Source organism: Pantherophis guttatus, chromosome 1 (genome assembly GCF_059756535.1).
Source record: "Pantherophis guttatus breed Tessera chromosome 1, ASM5975653v1, whole genome shotgun sequence".
NCBI classification, from domain to species: Eukaryota; Metazoa; Chordata; class Lepidosauria; order Squamata; family Colubridae; genus Pantherophis; species Pantherophis guttatus.
This window is the reverse complement of record NC_142063.1, coordinates 168,375,365-168,396,011: the sequence shown is the minus strand read 5'-3', so window position 1 is coordinate 168,396,011 and position 20,647 is coordinate 168,375,365. Positions and strand designations below refer to the sequence as shown.

Sequence of the window (20,647 nt, the reverse complement as noted above, 5' to 3'; positions counted from 1 at the left end):
CATCAAAGACATATCTGCATAATGATGCTTGTATGTTATGGCCAACCTGTTGCTGAGGTCAGCTGAAGCTGGAATGAGGTGTTATAGACTGAAAGTCACTTTTCCCTTGGAAATCAGAGGAATGAAATAAAATTCAAATCAATCTATAGTCCTAGTTATCTTTGCTGAATAAGGAGAACAGAATATCGTCTTTAGTAGCGATGTGATTATTGATTTTCCCCCTGAACAATAATTAGATAATTGGTTCTTTTAAGTGGCTTTTTTGTTCATATTTCAATATTTGTTTTGATGGCAATTTGGAAACTGAATATTTTTTTTCCTTCCTCATTCCTAGGTGATACAAGATTTTCCACTTTTACCTCCCTCCAATGCAAATATCAAAAAAAAAAAAAAAAAAAAAAAGAAGAAGAAGACCAAATTTTAACAACAGCGATTTTTACAAAACTTTAATTACAAAATGCTGATATATTCAGTTCAGAAGGAAGACAAGATTTACATATGTATGTAAGTATATGGAATAAAACATCAATTTAATTTGTGCCTTGATCTGATTTTAGTAACATTGAGGGAGTTGAGCTCTAGTCTAAGCTGGAGATGGAAGAAGACTGAGAACTATTTTATATTTTGAAATTGGCTTCCTAAACAAATGTGTTTGAACTGTAGCTCCCAGAATCTCAGCTAGTATGGTCTTCCCTTTCCCTACCTTCTTTCCAAATTCTATTTTTAACCTAGGATTTAGCAGCAGAGAGGGGAAAAAATTAAACCAGTGCAGCAATACCAAAATTATGGTACAAAAATCAAGATGGTAGCCTAAAGATGCATAACTCTAATTCTTGCCAACTTTTAGTGGTCACCAGGATTTTTGCTACATAGATTTGGTAGCCCTAATATAGTCTTTTGGGCCAACAACTTGGAAATCCTAGAAACTGTCACTGCAGCATAACCAAAAAAACCTGTTCAAAACTAGTCATACTAGAGAAGGAAGTCATTTCCTTCTCATTTTATCCTGCACTTCTTAAGAGTTACACCAGTGGGCGCCATTCCTTTTCTGTTACATGATGGAGCCTTGTGTTTGTTCATTAGAGGTCATCATTGCAAAGTAAGCAGAATAAAACCCAAAGGATTACCTTTGGCTCACATGGCCTGTGTAAAACAAGGGAAAATAAAGTACTAACTATAAGCTAAAGAATTGAATGTATGCTTTAATAGGCTTAAAAGAGGCAATAAAGTGTTCAATCGATTTAAGGATAGGCTAGGTTTATATTGATCCCCCTTTCTCCAGAGAGAGAATAAAAGTAGACTTCAGTGGGAGGGTGAGTAAGTTGGAGGAAATGGAACTGACATCATTCCCAGTCTGTTTTTCTCTCTGAATCATTAAAATATATTTGTTTGCCTTATTCTTCCTCAATAGACAAGAACCTATGACCCAAACACCTGCCAAATACAATTAATGAAAGTTGTACATAGGATCAAAATGCAGGGTGCTCATCTGTGTCTGTGCATGTTGGAAATCACCCTATGAGTGTCTACTTCTGGTTTAGTGATTAAAAGCGTAGGAAACCCTGACAGAAGGAAGGAAGGAAGAACTGGCAAGCCATCAATAAATTGGTTCAAGAAGTCTATTGGATAATCTTTTCAAATCTCTTTTTATATTGTCCTTTCCATTTCAGTGTGAATACGCTTACTTCTTTCTTTTATTCAATCCTGAAAATAAGTCCTCCACTGACCAGATTTGGAAGAGGGAAAAGCTCATGGTCCTGGTTGGTAGTGGAGTCTCTGATCTGTTAGCTCCAGCAAATATGTTGCATCTTGTGACTTCCCAGAACACATTTCTAATTCACTTCCTTTTCACTCTCCCAGACAGGAATGCTTTACTCCCACAATCTCTCCTTGCCCCGGGCCCTGGACATTTAATGTTGGCAAGGACAGCAAGAAAATGTTGAGGACAATTTGCAGGTGTTTCATCCATGAAAATATACTGTATCCTAGTTTCTTCTACTTATAACAAAAGAGCCTCTCCTGTCTCCCTTGGTGCAGCAAGCAAGGACTTTTGAACACCTTGTATTTATTATGTTTGGAACCCATTTCATGATTTTCCTGGACATTTCACACATGTAACTTATGTCTATCCTATAAAATAATAATGTGCACTTACAATCAATGTTATTTATTGAATCAGCCCCCAAATCCCTACAAATGCAAAATGAAGCAAAATATAATGTTTGTCAATCATCTCTAAAAGAAAGTAAAAGTGGGTACAACTAATGCTGGGATATTTTTATAATATATGCTTTAAATTATATTGATATGCTATAATGCATGCTTCCTAGGACTAAGAGAAACAGATTGGCTCAAGGTCACCAAGATGGTTTTATCTCCAAGCCAGGACTAGCACTCACCATCTTCTAGTTTCTAGCTTAATGCCTTCACCACTATACCAACTGTCTCTCTAACATAATGTATAGCTTAATGTAATGTAATTGCACATGTACAATTGAAATACTTTTGTATAAAATGTATAAGATGTTTGTTCTGCTTGAAATAACATTTGGTGCCTTTGACTCAAAAGGCAGCCTGGCTGAGAAATTTCATATGGATTATTGGGCAGGAACTCCTGCCAGAAGGAAGTCCCTATGGTCTCCAATAGGAATCAAGATTCTTGTGACTTCCAAAGGCTCCCACTTCAACTGATGCTGTCTTATGTCTTGGAATTACTGCTCCAGTAGGATTTCTATATACAACTGTTTCAGACAGTTTCAGACAATCCTGAAGCTGCTACCTCATTTGTGAGATTTGTGAGGGTAGAAACTAATGTTTTTAAAACTTCCTCAAATACAAGGAAAATTACTACTTAGACTACTTCAGTGCATGTGTCCTTATACAGCTTTCCCCAAACCAGCGACTTGCATACTGGCTGGGGACTGGGAAAATATTAGTCCCATGCATCTAGATCTTTCTAGGCTATGGAAAGTGGCCAAATGAAAGATGTGTGACAGAGGAATCCTTATCTAGACATGCAGTGGAAACCAAATATGTTTTTAATATCTTTATCACTTTTTGGTGTAAATCTCTGTCAGCTGAAGTCACATTTTGAGTCTATCCCAGCTAAAGATCAAATCCCAGTTTTGAAAAGAAAGCCCAGCCCATGCTGATTTGAGGCCATATTTTAAAATAATGCACTTGCCCTATTTGTATGCAATAAAAATTACTCATTTGGACTGTCAAATACACATACCTAACTAAATAAACCCCTGGAAAATACCCTTTGAATAGTGCTGCTAGCCACCTGCTTTAAACTCATACCACACCCTGCAGTGGCAGAATTCTTGGGCTTCTAATACAAAATCTGTCTTAGAATGAATAGCTTTTCCCCTTCCAACCCCCCTCCTCCCCCAGTGCAATTGATGAGCATCTCTTTAGCCTTCCACAATCTGGTGCCATGCAAATTGTTGTACTTCCATCATCCACAGCCAGCATGGCTGAGGGATGGGGTGGGTAAAAATAATGAGAGCCAAAGTCCAGCATCAGAATGTGAGAGGCTGCCTTTTCTTGAGAATAATCCCAGCTGCCTTTCTTCTTGACCCAAAATATGTGGATTTTCCAGGCTGCTTTCATAAATGTCCCCCGAGTCCAGTCATCTTTCCCCTGAAGTAGTTCTGCTTATTCCAGCATCCACAGCCATGAAAAGAGAGGTCTGGGTCTAGGATTTCGTTAATTCTGCTCCTAAATCTTTAACATAGCAGGACACACAAAGATGTAGCAGATAAGCAAAACTTTCTGGGCGTTAAAGTGGGGGAAACATCACACTGAGAAGACAACAAAGCTCTGACCAAATCCTTTCCTCCTGGAACTTCCTTCTCTTGACCAAAAGCTGCAGTAAGCTTTGTGCATATGCACATGCACGCACGCATGCACGCACGCACACACACACACAGAGCAGACAGAAAGGCCTCACCCAGGTCCGAACAAACTGACTGAGTTCAATCTGAGGGCGTGTAGCTACTTCCCCTTCAATCAAATTGTAGAAGTGATTGAAACCTGAAGTTAATCTCTGATGCATTGGCTTCTTGAAAGAGTGGCACTTGCTGTTTCACAGAAGCTCCTGATAGCCAGGAAAGAGGGCTCTGTGATTGAAATCCAGATAGCAATGGCGTGCTGCCTGGATCTCCAATTTTTTATTTCCATACCTGAAGATTTTATTTCATTTCTACACTTGAAGACACTGGCAAATGCCCTGATCTTATGTCCTCAATCATCGCAGAAGCATATTGCTATTTGCCAATCACATTCTTTCTTGTTGCTGCTGCTGCTTCACTTGTTAGTTGCAAAGTCATGTCCGACCTATCGTGACCCCATGGACAACTTTCCTCCAGGTCTTCCTGTCCTCTACCATCCCCTGGAGACGTCGACTGCTTCAGTGACTCCATCCAGCAACCTTCTTCTTTTGCCCTCAATCATTCCCATTTCTTCCCAATCTATTTGCCAGAAATTGAGAGGGTTGGGAGCCATGATCTTAATTTTCTTAATGTTGAGTTTCAACATTTGCAACTTTTGCACTCTCCTCCTTCATCCGCATCAGAAGGCTCTTTAGTTCCGCTTCACTTTCTGCCATTAGAGTGGTATCATCTGCATATCTGAGGTTGTTGATATTTTTCCCAGCAATCTTAATTCCAATTTGTGATTCATCTAACCCCACCTTTCTCATGATGAGCTCCGCATATAAGTTAAATAGGCAGGGTGACAGTATATACAGCCTTACCGAACTCCTTTCTCAATTTTGAACCAATCGGTGGTTCTGTGTCCAGTTCTCACTGTTGCTGCTTCACTACAAACCATTAAAAAGCCTATCAGTTGAAAAGGGGGAAATGCCAAAGTAAAAATCTGAGAATAGTTCTGGGTTTCTCTCCAAGGCTGGCTTCATTTCACTCCTCCTGTTCCCTGCTTCCTTTCTGTGTTTTACCTTCTGTTAACAGTCATCACTTTAGGATCACTGAATCTGCTTAGTCCTCACAGGGCTGAGTTTGGGGATATTTTTACTTGTTTAACAATGTTTTTGTAAATCTATCTGCTACTAATGCAAAACAGGTGATTCCTCTGAGCTGATCCCTCCACGCTGTTGCTTACAGGCTCTGTTTTGGTTACAGTGCTGTTGACACTGATCCATGGAGCCTGAGACTGGAAGGAATTGTCCCACGGCTATAAGAACTTGGTGCCAGCAGAGGCTGCTTGGTAACTGACCAGTATGACTCATATGCGCAGGGTCCAATATGAAAGCTAGTTTGACACTGGTTGCCTAATTGGGAGAAAAATGCTTGAGAGGCACATTGGAAGTCCATTATAAACCCAAGAACATCTGGTTGGATTGCTATGTATAAATAAAAGTATGTTTTTATATTAAAAGGTTATAAGGCAGATCTTCATTGTGTACTCCTTGGATGTTAAAAACCTACAAACTTCAAAAATACGAACAACTTCAAATCCAAAGCTGACTACCAACAGCACAAAGCTGGAAGATTTTTGAATATGTGGACTCTTTTTTCTTTCCAGGTAAGTACAGTAAATATGAATTTAAACATTGGATTCTGTTTCTGCGGGAAGAATGCTAGGATCTTGTTTTGTGTGTACTACTGGGCTAGTTAATGACTGCAATAAAGTTATCTAATTTGTGTGTGCTATTAGGATAAATATTTTGCCCTTATTTGCTGGCAAATAAAACCCACTGATGCAGAAAGAGAAAAGAAATTGTTACAAGATTTCCCCCCCTCCTTTGAAAGTGATATTTCCTAAATTGGCCCCAGGGCAGAATATGAGGCATCTTATAAATGCCTTCATAAATAGAGGTGAAATGATATGGGTGGCAAATACATTTAATAATAAAATAAAATAAATAAGTTTGTTTGGGTTTTTAAAGTAACTGAATAGGAAGTTAGGAAGAAGCTGAATATTCTATTATTTATTTTGTTTTTACCTGCCCAACTCCAATTAACTTGAGTCAGACCAATGATCTATCTAGATCTGTGTTACTAACAGGTTTTAAATGTGCAGTGTTTCCTGCTTTATCTGGAGACATCAGATATTGAAATTGGGGCCTTTTGGCAAGCAAAAGCAAGAGGTTTGGCACTGAGCTATAGTTCCCCCCTTCTATTGGCCAAAGTGAAAAAAATAATTGTCTCTCCCTTGTAGAGATTCTTATATGCCCACTGCTTGAGTATAAAAGATCAGCACTTGCTTCATTTTCTTCTAAACAATGCTCAGAATACCTGCAGGGCTGCAAGGACCAGAAATACAGTTTGTTTTCTATTTACAAAAACTGAATAGGAGCACAAGCACCTTCCTTCCTTCCTTCCTTCCTTCCTTCCTTCCTTCCTTCCTTCCTTCCTTCCTTCCTTCCTTCCTTCCTTCCTTTGGGCAAATGAAACTAAACTGATTCTGCTACGAATCTGATCGTGTCTGCCATAAAGCATATACTTTCTCACCTTTACCAATCATGACAATGTTGATGATATTATTATAGTCTCTATATAACTTCTTTCATTATTTATGGAAAAGAGGTTTGCCTTTAAAGACTAGCCTGCATTTTGTGCATTCATGAAGCAGTATTGTTTTTTTTTTCAAGGGCACTTGCAATATTACTAGTTTTGACCACCTCAATATTATACCAAAAATACTGCAGCGTGGGCAGGGTGATTCTTCTAGAAGTTGCCAAATACATTCACGTATGCATGAAGTGCACCCTGTTCTTAATTTTTCAAAAATGCAAGTATTCTATAGCCTTTTGGAATCAGGGCCACTTCAAAAGAAATATGGACACAATTTCTGGCTGAACTTCTGCCTAGCCCTTCCGTCCATATGAGCAATCCAGTTTAAATGCCTGTCCTCCTTGCATGTGCTCTTCCAAGGACATTAGTCAAATATTGATGGCTTCTGCTTATGTGATGCAGATAGGCAAATAACTTCTGGCTTGAACAGGAATATTAACATATGATCTCCCATACAGATAACAGAAATGGAAGTTTCAACATAGCTGCAGATGGGATAAACTTTACCCTTTAGTAAATGGATCAGGCATAGATAGAAAACCAATAAATACTTGTAGTCTTTTCAATTTTTTTTTCTACTTCCCATATTCTTTCTACTGTAGTGCCATAGGAAGAAAAATCTGAAATTTCTGGCTGGAGACTATTTTACTATAAAGATAGAACATGTTGAGTCCTTTTATAAGTTTATGGCACAGATAATATTTTATCTCCTGGATTTCCTGGTTCACATTGCACATATGTTATCTTATATATTGTAAAGCAATTAATGAATCTCATATTTTGCTGAAGTCAGAAGGATGAGACTGAAAACAGTTCCACACTACCAGTATTTCCATCCTCCAATCCTCCAGTTTAAAAAACAACCCATCAACATCTTCAGTTCTTCCAACCTCAACATGCAGAGAACACCAAGAGCCAATCATCCCTTCTTTTCAGCTGATCAATAAGAAAGTGCAGAAAATGTCATCCAACCTTGAATTCCAAACCAAAATCTTATTTCTACTACACATAACGACAGATGCTCAGTTGCCGATGTTTTAGGTACATTTAGTTCTATATATTTATTTGGAGTTTACTCTATGGTGAAAAGCTGTACAATTATCAGGGAAGACAGACTGCAAAAAAATGTAAACAAAAGCATTGAAAGCCTCCCGAGGCTTCCCAGATGCCTTGTTGCATTTACAATAGCCTGTGAGCTGTAAAGATGAAGTGATAGCATTCTGACTATTTTGCAGTTGTGGTTGCATGTTACTCAAGCAGTTGAATTGAGAGAGGGAGAAGAAAAGTTCTGATTTCTTTCTGGAACCAGTCAACTTAGTTGCCCCAAACAAGGTGAAAGGTTTGAATTTTAAATGGGGTAACAACAGGGGTATCAGCCACCTTATATTCAGCCACCTAGTGAATGTTTACTAATGGTATCAGGAATTCCACTGTACATCCAGTATCACCTCCCCTCCTGCCATTTCAGTTAGTAAACTGGGCTTTTTTTTCTTTAAACAACATAATCCAGAGCTTCTTTCTAGAATTGCCCTTTCAGAGAAAGATTCAATGTGTGAAAACTTTCCAATGTAAAAAACAAAACATGTTCTGCAGTGATTAAATTTAATCACTAAAAATGAAGAGGCGTGCAAACGCGATATCATCTCCTGCCTACAACCTAGATAAGCCAGAATTCTGTCTCAGGTGCTCAGTCAACCGCAGGTCCTCAGACAGCGGTTCAAAAAGGCCCGGTGAACTGTTTGGCCCTGACCAAATTATCAGGTGCATTGTTGTAAGTGGAGGTGGGCATTCACTTCCAGAGGAAAGCTGGAGATCGTTGCTATACCTGATATGGTCTTATCCACCACTTACCCGCCTCCTAGTATTCATTATGCTGTACTTACACAGAGGCTAGAAAGGATTGTACAGAATGCTGCGAAAAAGACAGATATTATGAGAAATTAGCCTACTCTCAAAGCCAGAAGAAGAACAGGCTGGAAATTAGAATTACAGACAGACAAGGAAAGCTTTATATGAACTCAGAATAATAAGGAAGGGAAATGTGTTTCTACCCATTGACTATGTAATTACTTCTTTGAGGGCATCTGAGAGGCATTTTGTCAGTTAGCTGTAAACAGAGGCGGTCTTTGAAATGCAAAGTTCTGCTTAAGATGTTTGTCTTTCCTCTGATTTCTCCTTCCCCGCTTCCATTCACGGTTTTTGCCACTGTGCTGCTTAGGGAGTTTAAGAAAAAGTCCCTCCCTCTCTCTCTCCCTCCACCCCTTTAAATAAAACTACATTTTAAAAAGTCTCTACAGTGAAACAAGAAACTTAAGACTATCTTCCAGAAGCAAAATCAACCCCCCTTTTTTTAATTCAAAAAGTAACTAAAGGAAAGGACACAGTGGAAAGTTTAATAATTACGTACAGGTGCAGGCTTGTCATGGCTGTTGTTAAGGCACAGAGAAGGCCAGACTGGATACAGACTCTTTGAGACAATCAGCCCCTTTTGGGCAAGCTCATATTGTATCAGTAAGTGCACATTGTCCATTTCAGGCATCTGGTCCTCAGCGTTTAAGGCCAGGAAGTAGTTAGTCACATATATAATATCAGGTTGGGCTCAACAACAGGGGATTGCAAGGACGAATGCTCAGTTTCTTGATCTGTCTGTACCTGTAGTGTTATTAACCCATTGCTCTTTCAAGAACATTCCAGTTATCTCTCTGATTTTTTCCCTGTTTGCCTTCTCTGCTGTCTTCCTCTTCATTTAACTTGGCAAAGTTTACCCAAAGCATGTGAGGTTATACTTGCTAATAATATCTTCAGGGGAGCAATCCATCTTTATTTGGTCTAAAACCGATTGATTAGTTCTTCTTATAGACCAGAGCACTTTCAGGAATTTATCTCCAAAGTCATAATTTGGAGGCATCTATTTTCTTCCTCTCACTGTTTCTCAGTATCCCACTTTTATAGCCATACATTAACCAAAACCATTATTTAATTACTCCAACCTTTGTTGTCAGTACAGTGTCTTTATTTATGATCTTGCCCATATTTTCATTCACTTCCTCCTTCTTTATGTCTCCAGAATGCTGTTTATTTTTAACTCTTCACAGCTCAAGGAAACAAAACTATAATTTTGTTTCTTCATTGTTAAAATGCCTAACATGCAAGCTAGCATTACTTTTCTATTTAATTTTAACTTGTATTTTTCATTTTCTCTCTCACACGCACTCTCACACACACATTATGTGTGTAATTTTTATTAAAGATTTTTTTTAAAAAAGGAAGATTATATTAGAAACTAATATAAAAAAGAGGGGAAAGAAATAAATTTGCAAAGTTTGGAAGCTGTTTTTTGTATCTTTTTTCTTTCTTTTCTATTTTTCTTTTCTTTTTTCCCTTGCATTTTTCCTTTTGTTTTGTTCATTTGGAAAATATATTTTAAAAAATATTTAGAATGATCAAAATGCAATGCCTTTCCTATTAGAAAACTTATATACTTATAAGTCATTTTTCCCAGGTCTAGAAAGTTGATGTCTGAAGGGAGATGTCAGCACTTCAAGCTGCATTTACTCTAGTGCTGACATAAGAAGGAGAAGCAGAGGTGTCTGGAAAGGGATGTTTGACTTTTCACCTACTTATTTTCCCTGGAGATAATATCCCCTAGGAGATGGGATGGGAGGGGGGAAATTCCTTTGAGCTGGAGCAGTAGATTAGGGGTAGAGTGACTTGGAAGATGGCCAATGAGTGCAGAGGAGTGGGGAACGGAAAAGGAGGATTTTGGGTCTGGAAGTCAGTGTTGGCTGCAATGGAGTCGGAGTTAGAATGTCGTGCTTAATAAATGGGAGTTTTTCATCAAAGACTTTGTTTGAAATGCAATTTATTTGAGACAACCTCGAAACCTGACAGGAGACATACAGTAGTAGAGATTCACAATAGAAAGGCATGTGCTAGTGCAGTTATGGTCCTAGGATTAGAATTAAGGAGATCTACACTCAATCCACACATAGTCATGGAAGCTCAGAAGCTGACTTGGGCTGGTCTGTAGTGTTCTATGTAGGCATTAAAAATTATAGAGAGGTAAGTATTCATTTTGTAAGCACTTTTGATTGACCCCATTTCCCAGCAATGTCATTCAAATAACATTAGACATCCACAGACATCCATAAATTCATCAGGGATGCCTGCAGGAAGAAAGTCTTGTTTGCTTGAAGGGTTGACTGATAAGCTACATCTGATTACAGTTTACTGTGTGGTCTAATTTATAAGTATCTTATTCATGGTTAGTACCAGACTCAGACACAAAGCCTTAGAGTATCAGACAATCACTCACATGAGTGGTATGAAAGTAGTGAGGAGAAAAGGCTTTCTGTTTTATTCCCACTGATAAAATAAAGATATTCACCAAATATTAGTGCTGTAAACTCAGGAAATATTTCAATCCTAACTTACAGAATTCACTGATACAGTGATAAGTGGTAGCTTTAAAAAGGACTCAACACATTCTTGGTAGGCAGAACCTGGAATGACTGCTAAGAGGCAGTTCATATTCAGAGCCAGTGTGCTGTAAATGAATAGTGGCCATCTCGGTGCTCACTATTGAAAACTGAAAGTTAGTCTAGCTAGCTAGACTAACTTTCATCCAGCAGGGCCTTGTTTTGCCATACACAATGAGTGCATAAATTACCTACATAGCCTAGTTCATGATCAACCAAAAGAAGAGCAAAAAAAGACCTTGAATTTGCTACCATTTGATTATGATGCACAGAGGTAATTTCAAATCTACATTTTTGTTGAACTGTTTATTAGAGGTTCCAAAGGATCTTCTTATGGTGCTCAGAGTAGGGAGTTCTAGGCCGCAACTCTGTCATAACAGACTCCTCCAACCTTGAATCTTTCAAATGTGTTGGAATTATAACTCTTAGGCATTTCAACCAAAGTGCCCATTGAAAGATTATGGACTGGGGAAGCTGAGCCAGACAGATCGTCTCAGAAAGAGATGCCCAACATGAGTCCTGTTCCTTCTCTTTTCCTCTCATCTGCCAAGCCCTTTTCATAAACATAAGGGAGGAGAAGAGGAGGGAGAGAAAATGAACAGCAAGAAGAAGCCAGAAGCAGCCATCTTCAGGGGCCTGGTCTGACCAGCTCCCAAAGCAGAATTGGAGAAACTGTTTGCAGCAGCACCATGGTGTGCCTTCTATGGACAAGGGGTGTGTGTGACCAACCTCAGGAATTCTGTTGGGCTTCCTAGCCAATGACAGGCTTTCCTATGAGTAGCTAGCCCATTTCCCCTTGAAGTTACTTTAAGATTTGTTTTCTTCCATAAATGAAAGCAACCTGTGGCCTAGAATTTGCCTGATGATGTTCCATGCCTTAATTTCCCCCTGCTTTGCCTTCAGTGTCTTCATTAGCTGTTGTTTCTAATTTCTTTTAAATGGATCAGGAAGCCTAGTTTGGCTGCAGTAAGTAAACTGTCTTTGCAAGAAATAAGGAAACTGTTAGATAGGAGTAGCTGCCACATTGTGTGGGTTACTTAATTTTCTTAATTGAAAATATATGAACAAAAATAGACCTCAGACTTCCTTTCCTTTCCTTCCGTTTTCCCCTTAACTAAAAAAACATCCAAGGCTATAATAAAACCAATTGATGTTTTATATAATGGGAGAAGGAAGGGAAGAAAGGCTGGTGGGTAACTTATTATTTGAGGATTTCTGCATTCCCTTCGCTAGATTATAATTACAATAATATTCATTCATGCAGTCTACAACAATGGCACTCTCTGCCCCAAGGTTACTATTTTTCTAGACTCCTCTCAATGTGATTGCTCTGAAAATAGCATTGTTTCAAACAGAAGCAACTACTTGATATGTTTACTTTATGGGAGTGAATGAGGTTTGGAAGTTCATGGAAATTTTACTGTGTGAATGCTTCAGATACATTGTCAGTAAAGATGTATTACACAGACACAATATAGACCAACTCATAAAAGTAGGCCCATAAAATCAACCTGGAAATTTAAGTATAGGGTTTTTGTTGTTAGAAAGTCTCCTTTACCTAAGGAAAAAAACAGAACAACCAAGGATGTAAAAGTAATGGGAGTAGGAGTGATTTCCAACTTCCTGCTGGTTTTCCCATTGAGTTTCCTTGCATGTATATATGGTAGGGAGCATTGGAAATCTCCCCTCCCCTTCCATTCCCTTTTCTTCAGGCAGGTAAGTGGCTGCTGCCTCATTGTGGGGAGAGAGGGATTGGGGGACTGGCTGGAATACTATCATGGGACATTGAAAATGAAGATCACATGATCCCAGCAGCAGTCCTGCAGCATAGCAGCAGTAATGGCACAGAAGGAGCCATACTTTCCCAAATTTCAATCCATTTGAAGTCATAGGTCCTAGATTTTCGATGCATTCACTAAATTAGCTCATTTGAGATATCTTCTAAAATTGTTGCCCTATAATGCACCATTTCACTCAGTTCAAGGTCATAACAACAAGCATTTTAATCGCATATAAAGATTATTTCCATGACATGTTGAACCACAAACTAACCAAAAACATTTTGGCTGCCATTTTAAGTAAACTAACCTGTTTATTGTTCTCTGGAATGTGCAGTCCCAGGCAACCAGATTGAAAAAAATGCTATTTATATTAATTGTGGCTAACTATGTTAATCTCTAGTCAAGCCTGCAAAAATGTCATTTTTCTCTGTATGTAAATAGTTGTTCTTGCGATGTATTGTCTTAACCAAAAGAGTGGTACTTGCTAAAAAAGGAAGGGATTGAGACAAAAACGGATGTACAAAGTAATTGCCAAAACTCCCTTGCAATAAGCTTCCAATTACCTTGAGTCACCCCATCAAATAGAGCAGTTGTGCTTCTGCAGACAACAGCTACTAAATAACATCAAGCTACAACAGAGAGTTTTAAAGATATTTTCACCCCTGTGGTTCAGCTAACTGATGGAAGAGTTGGGAGAAGAAAGAAGAGGAAGTCTGTGGTCTGTTTTTATATGCTTGCATCTGGATTACAATTTATTTATATGTGCTAGAGCAAGACAAGGCTGGGTTCTTGAACCCAACCTCCATTCCTGTGGTATGGGTGGCAGGAAATAGGATATTTGGGCAGATAGCTGTTGAGGGGCGGGGGGCAGGTGTCAGGTGAGAGAATGGAAAAAGGAAAATTGGAAAATAAATTGCGAAGACTTTAACTTCCTGTTCTTCTTTAACTTCTGTAACGTCAGAAATATCCATAAAAGTGATGTCTTGCTTAGAGGTGGAAAGCAGAATGAGGATTTTAATGCAAACAAATGCAAAAGTATAAAGTATGTAAGTCAAAGAGCTATTCCTCATTAGTGTTTTAATTCATCCCTCACCCCCTTGCTGCGATGTTGAAAATAACTCCTGTCTTAAATAGGATTGTCTAAAGTATGCTCTCTGTTTTCTTTTCATGCACTTTTCTAAGCTAGTCCTTTGCCCTCTTGGACTGAGAGCGAATATTTTCAGATTAGAAATTGATCACTATCATGGTGGAATAACCCATCAGCTACTGATCCAAAGAAAGGGTCTAAATATATCTTCTCTCATGCCCAAAATGTACCTCAGTTTGCCTCCCTAATAAGTGTACTGGAAGCTGTCTAGCATTTTCACATTTGTTTCTTTTTTGGTCTCTTGTTAGTGAAATGGTTTGGTCTCTTGTTAGAGAAATGGTTATTTTTAAGAATGGGAAAAACTGGCATAAAACTGGGTTGGGCACAAGGTCAAGGCAATATCACATGATGAAGGTGGAACATTAGAGTCCCGGGGCCAACATTGTCAAGTAGGCAAAGCAGGAATCAAAATATTGTAACACTGACTGTAAAGAGGGAAGGAATTCTAGGAATGCCATGTTAGAAAATACATCTATAATAGCAACTCCATTAGAAATTGTGCTTAGGGTTAGGGTTGCCCAGTTCAAGCAAACGTCCTTGCTTCCAGCCTAGTTTAAATTATGCTACAACAAAAACTGGACAGAACATTTTGCAGCATAAGAGCAAATTGCCCAGCATTAAATGCAAAAACAGGAGTGAACTTCATCAAGAGTTTGAACCATTAGAGTAGGTTTTGCAAAAAAAAAAGAAAGAAAAAAATATCAAGCAATTTCATTTATTTAAATCAGATAATGTGTCTGTTTCCTATTCACATGTGTTCACTATGTTCTTCCACAATAAAATCCAAAAAGGTCATTTCTGAGGCCTATATTTTACTCTGTATAGCTTTTAAATACTTTTCACTCAAAGACATAGAGCCTTCCAGCACTATTGCTGGAAGTTTCTGGATAGTTGGAACAGGACATAAGGGGTGATTACTCTTAACATTCTGTCTTTCTTCATTTTTTTCCTAGTCTCCTGACTTGGTCATTGATTAGGCAATGGGGAGAGAACAATTGGAAGCACTCAAGACAAGAAGAGCAGGAGCAAGTTTCATTCAAACTACAGTCAGAAAGGTTTACAAGGAGTCCTGGGAATGCTGTGGAAGTGATTTGAGCAAGTGGTTGCTACAGAGAAAGATCCCCAAATGTAAGTATGCAACAGAAAACCAATTCATGTTGACCCCTGTGATTATGTTAAATTAACATTATGGGGGCATCTAAGTTTAGAAATGGCAAAGTAATCCTTTTGCAGACAAATCGGGATAGAGTGTGTAATGTACACCTGCAATCATTCATTCTTTCAATCTGATCCTCTTTCGTTCTCCCTGCCAAACTACCTCAATATTATTTTTTCATACTAGTAGCTCATGTTTGTATTCAATCCAAATTCATTCAGCATCCATTCATTCTTAATCTGATGTTATCTTGTTTCACTATGCATACTTACTTGATAGACAATTCCCACTGCATTCCACTTACTTTTATTTTTCATGAGATATCCATCTCTCACTTTCATAAAACAAAGTTCCCAGAAGGATGGTGTTATCCATAGCCATTTTGCTTTTTTAGGGAAATATGGCACATAACTACTCTTCAACCAACATTTCAGTAAATGTTCTACCTGCTATAAGAATTTCGGTTCATGAGGCAAGAACTAGCAGTACCCACACTAGACAGGGCCTTAAAGAAAATATACCACAACTGCCCAGCTTCAAGACCAACAACCGTTGGTCTAGGTAACTCAATTTACAAGGGAAGAAGGAAAAAACCCTAAGTTTCAACCTCTGAGGATATAAACCTCTTCACTCCTCACACTACAGCAAGCTATCAACTATTCTATATTGTTCTTATCTGCAATAACTTCTTGCTTAGACAAGCTGTTTCTATGACATGTCTGCCAAATGGAGCCAAGATGTTAAGGTAAAGGCAGGGGTGGGTTCTAAATTTTTTTACTACCGGTTCTGTGGGCGTGGCTTATTTTGTGGGTGTGGCTTGATGGTCATGTGACAATTATTTAGGATTTAGCAGAGGTACTGGTCTACCAGGCTTTTAACTGCTTGCAGAGCTGTACCAATCTACCCATTTATTTTTGCAGGCACTGATCTACTCATGTATTTTTGCAGGCACTGATCTACTCATGTATTTTTGCAGGCACCGGTCTACTCATTTGTTTTCTTTTAACACTGATCAGCTGTAGGACGGCCCTTTGAAACCCCGCAGCAAGAGTTTAAACAGTTTTTTTCCCTTTAGCCATCAGCTGGGACTCAGGAGGCAGCAATAGATTGGGGGTGGGGCCAAGTAAAAGGTAAAAATAACACGGAGTGGGTGGGGGAACGGGGGGGGGGTAGAACTGGTTCGTTGATGTCATATCGTCACCGCTACTGGCTCGGGAGAACCAGGCCGAACCAGGAGGAACCCACCACTGGCTAAAGGTAACATAGCAGATGTATGAGCTCTTGAGTTCCCCACCCAGAAACCTTGTGGATCTTTACACCCTGGATCTGCCTTTAGATTTTGGGATACTGGCTTAGTAGTTCCTGCTGCTGCCACCTATCTTCCAGGGGGATGCTTTGCCTGGCATACTCTCCCTATTCCTGATATGTATGTCAGAGCTCTCACACTCTGTGCTGCCTTTCTGATAATTAAAAAGTAAATACAAAACTTGAAATAATTTTTATAATACTATTTCTTGGCTACATAGCATAAAGATATGTGGCTAAACAATAACAGCTGCTCATACAAACAGAAAACAACATCTTAAATGAAACATAGTAGATACTATGAGCAGGCCACAAGACAGTGGTTGCTACAAATGAAACAAGCATTCTCTGCCCAGGACATTACCAATTTCAAAGTAAGAGTACTTAGTTCTCCATCTTAACCATGATGATATCAACATGATGAAATATACACTCTTTCCCCTTGTAGTTACCCATGCAAAAATAAATAATAGATCCAAAATCTGTACAAAGAATATTTTTATTGGTAGATATGCTCCCATCTCCTCCTCCTCCTCCCCTCCTCTTAGCACCTTTAGTTGTAGTGGGAGATTTTTATTATGGTTATTGACCTGCATTACAAACAAAAACTCATAAAAATAAAAGCAAAGTAAAAGCAAAGCAAAATAAAATATTTCAGTTAGGAGTGGGTTCATCAGTGGATAATAAAAGTCTGTCTAATTAACAAAATTTAGTTACATTCAAGGAAACTGAATCATATTGATCTGATAATAACAATTGTACATAAAAAAGATTGGAATTTCCCAGGTGTTTTACCAGGTAAGATGTTATAAGATGGGTCTTTGAGTCCATATAGAAGGTACCAATGGACATGAAAATAGTTTCAACAGCCCCTTATCTAGAGGGGTACAGTCTCAACTCATAGGGGACTTTTAATATTAACCCTCCAAAACCATTGTGGAGAGGAGTGTACTAAAGTTATTGCTCTTTGGATTGTGGAGGAGATAGTAGACCATACTTTTTGTAACCCCCAAGAAGCAAAAACCACATAATTTTCAGGAAGATAACTTTAATTATTGTCTTGGAGAGAAAAGACTTCACAACTGTACATTCCCAGTCTCAGTTTAGTGAGTAAATTAAAGCAGAATCTCTTTTAAATGCTTTCTTTCCATATCTCTTACATCTGGACTTCTCAAATAATCCAGCTTCTTCATCCTAAGCTTTTCCATAGTATCTCACATTCTTTTCAACCTCTATCTTATCACTTCTCTGATGTTCTGCCCCCAAATTCAGAAGGATCATTTTTGTTTTATTTCTAGCAGAGGAATGGGATGGAATACTCTGACTCTGTGTAAGTGACGAAGAGCCATACCTACTTATAGGAGTGGAGATTGTATGATTGAATCTACAGACTACAGTCTACATTTGTAACAGATGACATGTCAGGGCATCTGTGATTTACTCTTGAACCCAATACCAAAGTACACAAATTCATCTACTTAAGTTTTTTGCCATTTATATATAACTTATCATTATTCAATACATTTACCTTTCAAACATAATCTACCTGGGTTTTGATCAGTAATTTGCAGATCTATACTTATTACAACCTAATGTTCAATGCATATATTTTGGTTTATCAGCTAATAATGTGGCATCATCTGCATATAACAATATGTATACATTCACATGGCAAACTGACACAACTCTGACATCATCATTAGCATTTATTTTACATTTATTCATAAATACAGTGAATAACCAAAGGGAGATTACACACCTGTGTTGTGCTCAATGTTGAACCATTTGCTAAGTCAAGGGTGTCAAACTCACATTGTCATGTGATGTATCGTGACTGTTTTCCCCTTTGCTAAACTGGGCGTGGGCATGGCCAGTGAGTGACACATCTGGCCGGCGGGCTTCAAGTTTTACAGCCCTGTGCTAAGTAGTCCATTTATTCTCATGTATGTGTTATTTTCATCATATCTTACTCCTATAACATTCAGCAACTAACTTCAGTATTCATACAACATGTTTTATAATTCAAACTTATTCACTTTATCATACATTTTTTCTACTTCAACCAACATGCAATAAACTTACTTTCTGACATTCATGTTTCTTAATGAATGTCTAATGAATCTAATGAAAAGAAAAGGTTTGGCCTGTGTACCTTCTGTCTGATTATGTGTACCCACTGATAAATTATTACACTACGTTTCCCAAGTTTTTCTCATAGTCATCTTTTGTGCCCTTGTGATTAAAATTCTGCCAAGCATTTTCCTAGGCAGACTTAAAGACTCTTCTATTGATTTTGCAGGAAAGATTGAAGGCAAACGAGGTCCAGGCAGAAGAACATCAAAACCTAAGGGACTGGTTTAGACAAAACTCAGCAGCACTTTTTCATGTGGCTGTTGACAAAAATAGGATTGCCAACATGATTGCCAATGTCTGATGATGGATATGGCAGAAGAAGAAGAAGAATTGATTTTGCATTAATCTTGTTACCTTTTTCTTGAACAATGGTGGTATCCTTCAGCATGGATGCATTTTTTGCTCATAGTTAAATATGTTATGCATCCCCTCCATAAGCAAACCATGTCTATTGTTTAACAATTCACCATCTAATTCTTGCAGTTTTAATGTATCGTAACATTCTCATAGCATCTATTACTTCCTTATGATCAATTCCTCCTGTATAAACCCAAAAATGGGGCAGTACTGGATTTCAGGAGGTTTTTATTCATTTACTTATACTTTTATTGTTTTTAAAACAGTGACAAAAAGAAATGGGGAAAAACCGTGCAAAGATGAAAATATGTACATTGTCAAAGACAATAGAAAATTCTTTTAAAAGAAAATGAGGAAAAATACAACAAAGGGGGAAAAGTGTTATATATCATAGTTATATAAATGTACTATAAGTATAAATATACTTAAATAATAATTGCATTAGACAACTATATATAGAATCATAATTATTTACTGTTAAAACAGTATTGAATATCAGGAGTAAGAGTCTCTTAGGACAAGCTGAAGGAAATGGGTTTAATTACGGGCACTATTTCAAATATTCTGTGGTTACATAGAGAGAAGGGAATGAAGAAAGATGTAAGTAGGAATCAGGAAACAGTATTTCTTTTTTCTGTTTGCCCTGAAAAAGAAAGAAAATTATAATTTTACTCAGTGGCCATTGCAATACAAGAATGCAAATGCACAAATAAAAGTAGAATAAAATGTACGGAGATTTAAAACCAAATTGAACAATACATCAAAGCATAAAAGCATTATGACCATTCATTCCCTTTATTGTCAATTCTAATCTCAAAGAGAAGAGTTGTTGGAATGTCTGGTTACTGTAGGAATCTTTGCAACCTGCTCAGTAATGTGAGAATATATTGAAATATGGCAAAGAGATGGAACAAATAAAAAAAATGTATGATAAAGTGGATGCAAAACTTCAAAGAAATAATCATAGTACAATACTGTGGTTTACTTAAGAGAAATCTAATTTAAGAGAAATTAATATAAAATGTGTTACAGATGGTATATATCTACACCAATAATTATGATGATAGACAAATTGTATAACAATAAATGCTGACCATGTTGTAGCAAAGAAGAAACATTTTTATTATGTGTGGTGGTTATGTAAAAGAAAATTTCAAAAGTACCAGAAAGAAATACACAAAAGATGCTCAGAAAATCTTAAAAGTAAGATTTGAATAGAAACCACACGTATTTTTATTACTTATGATCTCAGAAAACCTAAATGAAAAGTAACACGATAAGATATAAGTTGCTGCAAGAACAGATTTGGCGCAACATTGAAAAAGAATAATTTTGTTGACAATACAAGATTGGGAAAATAAAAAGGAAGAATATGCAGCAATGACAAAATCGACAATATATAATAGAAGTTCAAGCAAATTTAAGCAAGAACAACTGCTTTTATTTACTACCTATTACACAACAGGGCAAATTTAGACATATGGAATATGTTTTCTGGAAAAAAGATTATAAGACCAATTAAAGATAATGGATGAAAGGGCTTTAATAGATACTAGCAATGATCTTCAATGTTCACTATAAAAGATAAAAATCTAAATTGTGGTCAACAGTAAGAGAAACAAGTGGAAGACATGAAGAGAATGTGTCACTAGCATGTTATCCCACAGTGTTTTTATTTGTGCTTAGTAGTTGTTCTCTTTGTTTTATTTGTCACTATCTAATACAGATTTTGTTCCTTCTATTTCAGTATG

At 37.6% G+C, this 20,647-nt stretch overlaps 2 long non-coding RNA genes across 2 annotated transcripts in view; one reads left to right on the top strand and one right to left on the bottom strand.

Annotated features, from left to right (window-relative positions):
• Positions 1–5,183: 5,183 nt before the first annotated feature.
• LOC117673100 (uncharacterized) lies at positions 5,184–19,246 on the top strand. Its single transcript, XR_004593445.3, has 3 exons — positions 5,184–5,547; positions 14,899–15,073; positions 18,706–19,246. It is a non-coding gene; the product is annotated as an uncharacterized LOC117673100 (long non-coding RNA).
• The window catches only part of LOC117673107 (uncharacterized), a 28,387-nt gene continuing 25,177 nt past the window's right edge, over positions 17,438–20,647 (bottom strand). Inside the window, exon 3 of the long non-coding RNA XR_004593448.3 lies at positions 17,438–19,539. This is a non-coding gene — a long non-coding RNA (uncharacterized LOC117673107). The remainder of the gene's footprint in view (positions 19,540–20,647) is intronic.